The 2,500-nt window shown below is 45.0% G+C and overlaps 1 protein-coding gene across 1 annotated transcript in view; it reads left to right on the top strand.

Annotated features, from left to right (window-relative positions):
• The window catches only part of LOC131774377 (uncharacterized), a 262,621-nt gene that overhangs the window by 194,135 nt on the left and 65,986 nt on the right, over positions 1 to 2,500 (top strand). The window lies entirely within an intron of this gene.

The raw sequence follows: 2,500 nt of genomic DNA, 5'->3' as shown, positions 1-2,500 counted from the left end.
TAAGTGAGCACCACCAATTCCTTTGCTGAGCGTCCCTGGGAGACTTGAAGAAATGATAACTTGTACGAGTGCCATTTACATTTTGGCACTGTTATTGCAGTCAAAAGCTGCACAATACTTCCCTCTTCTTTTTCGAGGAGCGGAGGATGTTTCACCGACGCTTAAGCTTTCATTCATTTCACCAAAGACTTGACAAACCAACGAAACCCTTGAAAACACCACCAAACTTCTATGCGACACCTGAATCAGGTCACCAGCAGCCTCGTCGCTATCGTGTTTGCGTGGTTTGTAATCCAATATGACGCCAGGAACTGTAAAAAGGGCTATTGATTGTCCTATACCATCAACTTAAAGGAACAAAGTAGGAAAGTGGGATTGGCTAACATCCATTACCCTCTGAGTAACCCATGGGAATTTTTCCTATGATCAGATAGGAAAAGAGGGTAATGTGGTTTTGTACGGTATTGTTTTCATAGAAAAAGAGTTTGAGGCTGACAAATTAGTGGTCACTGATAGGTTCGTCGCTGTGACTTGGCTTGAATTAGCAGGTTACCAACACACCTCTAATAATGGAGTAGAACTCATGGGTATGCTGTTGGATTATTACAATGGAGTAGTATCTAGATAAAAGAAGGCCAGCATTTAATCATCAAAAAATGTGACAAAATAGAAGGTAACCCTTGGGAGTTAGACTACAGCAAAGTCTTGCTCGAGAGAAGGAGATACGTTATGTTTGTGTGGGACAAGGATGACTTATTACAGCGCTATATAAATATTATTATGCAGCAGTAAAAACTATCTGTATGCTATACAGTTAGAAGGAACATAGGGCGCCAAGGCGTGGCCTGTGCTCCGGCCAGTGAAACTAGAATTAAAAAGCAAGGTTAAAATATGTATATGTATATATATAAGGAACTAAACAAATTTTCTAAATGTTCAAAGTTCTAGAGCAGGAGACAAACCGAAGCACAGGTAAGATAATGTCTAATGTGTCGCAACCTCAAAAGTACGTGCAATGTTCAGTGTGACAGATAGGCATGCCCTCTGCATCTTCTTAAGGACGTCTCTGTGACGCCTCCCAACTAGCTCCTTCACCGCTACCTCCACGTCTGTCAACCAGCCCCCCAGTATGTCCACAATGATGCTATACTGTGAAATCTCGTATCCGGGGTATTTCTGCTTCAGCTCCCATCTAAGTGGCGCGTATTTCATCGTCTTTTCGGATGTTTTCTTTTGACGATTGCTCACCCAGGGGCGACTCATCTCCATCGCTATAACCTTCTTCTCCTGGTGGTTTACTATCTTTGCATCAATTCTGTTGGCCCTAAGATCTTGCCTAAGACTCTCGAACACACCTAAGAACTTGTACTGCTGACCATCTTCAAGCATCGGTATCTTTACATTTCCATCAGACATTAGCCGGCCAGCACTCTCAGCAACGTGGACCCCCCTCTTGAAGTGACGCTGCTTAGCTTGGATTCAGACGCTGCGAAGATCTTCAAGTTGTCGATGTAAAGCAGGTCAGTGACCGTTGCGCCAATGGGCTTAGATAGCCTATACCCTTCAGATTCACTTATCTTCCAGGCTATCAGGTTCAGGCAGACCGTGAAGAGCCTGGGGCAGAGGGCGTCGCCCTTTGGGTAGACCCTTTCTAAATTTGATGATCTCGGAAACCTCTTTCCCATTTCTGGTGGTGACAACAATTCTAGTGCTCCAGCTTCTTGACAGATTCTTGAAGATGGGGAAGGGCTCTGACAGGTCTCCTTTTAGTCTGATTTTGCCGTGTTGGTCTTCATGAAGTTGAATCACCATGTTGAGGAATTTTCCGGGACAGCCGAGACGCTCAAGAATCTGCCACAGACCTTTCCATCTGACAGTGCCGAAGGCTTTTTTTAGGTCGATAAATGTTGCATACATACCCTTGTTTTGTTCATGGCACTTCTCCTGGAGTTGATGGAGAATGAACACCATGTCCGTTGTGCTTCTGTTGGCTCTGAAGCCACATTGACTCCCTGGGAGATGTTCTTCGGCGATGGATGGTACAAGCCTGTTGAGCAGTATTCTGGCAAGGACTTTACCAGTCAAGAACCAAAGAGTGGTCCCCTGATAGTTGGAGCAGTCAGATTTTTCTCCCTTTTTCTTGTACAGAGTGATGATGACTGCATCTCGAAGTTCTTGTGGTAGAGGAGTTCATGGAGCTTGTGGTGTATTGTAGGAGGAATTCGGAGGATTGCTGGGTCTTGAACAGTGCAGTGCTTGGACCAGTGGCTGAGCATGGATGTCTTGTCTGTGAGGAGCTCCTGGCCATCGAAGGTGCATCGTGGACTCTGAATCTGATGGGTGGGCCATATAGATCGTTTTCAGTCACGTGACCACTTTACAATTGGCCGCCATATTGGTGCACATGTAAACAGTGAACTCGTATCGCGTGAGCTCTAAAAAATGGTTTTGTGTGCGACACATGGAACCCGAACTGTTCGTGATAAAGGAGTTTATTTAT

The sequence above is a fragment of the Pocillopora verrucosa genome, chromosome 7 (genome assembly GCF_036669915.1).
Source record: "Pocillopora verrucosa isolate sample1 chromosome 7, ASM3666991v2, whole genome shotgun sequence".
NCBI classification, from domain to species: domain Eukaryota; kingdom Metazoa; phylum Cnidaria; class Anthozoa; order Scleractinia; family Pocilloporidae; genus Pocillopora; species Pocillopora verrucosa.
This window is presented reverse-complemented; position numbering and strand designations above follow the sequence as displayed.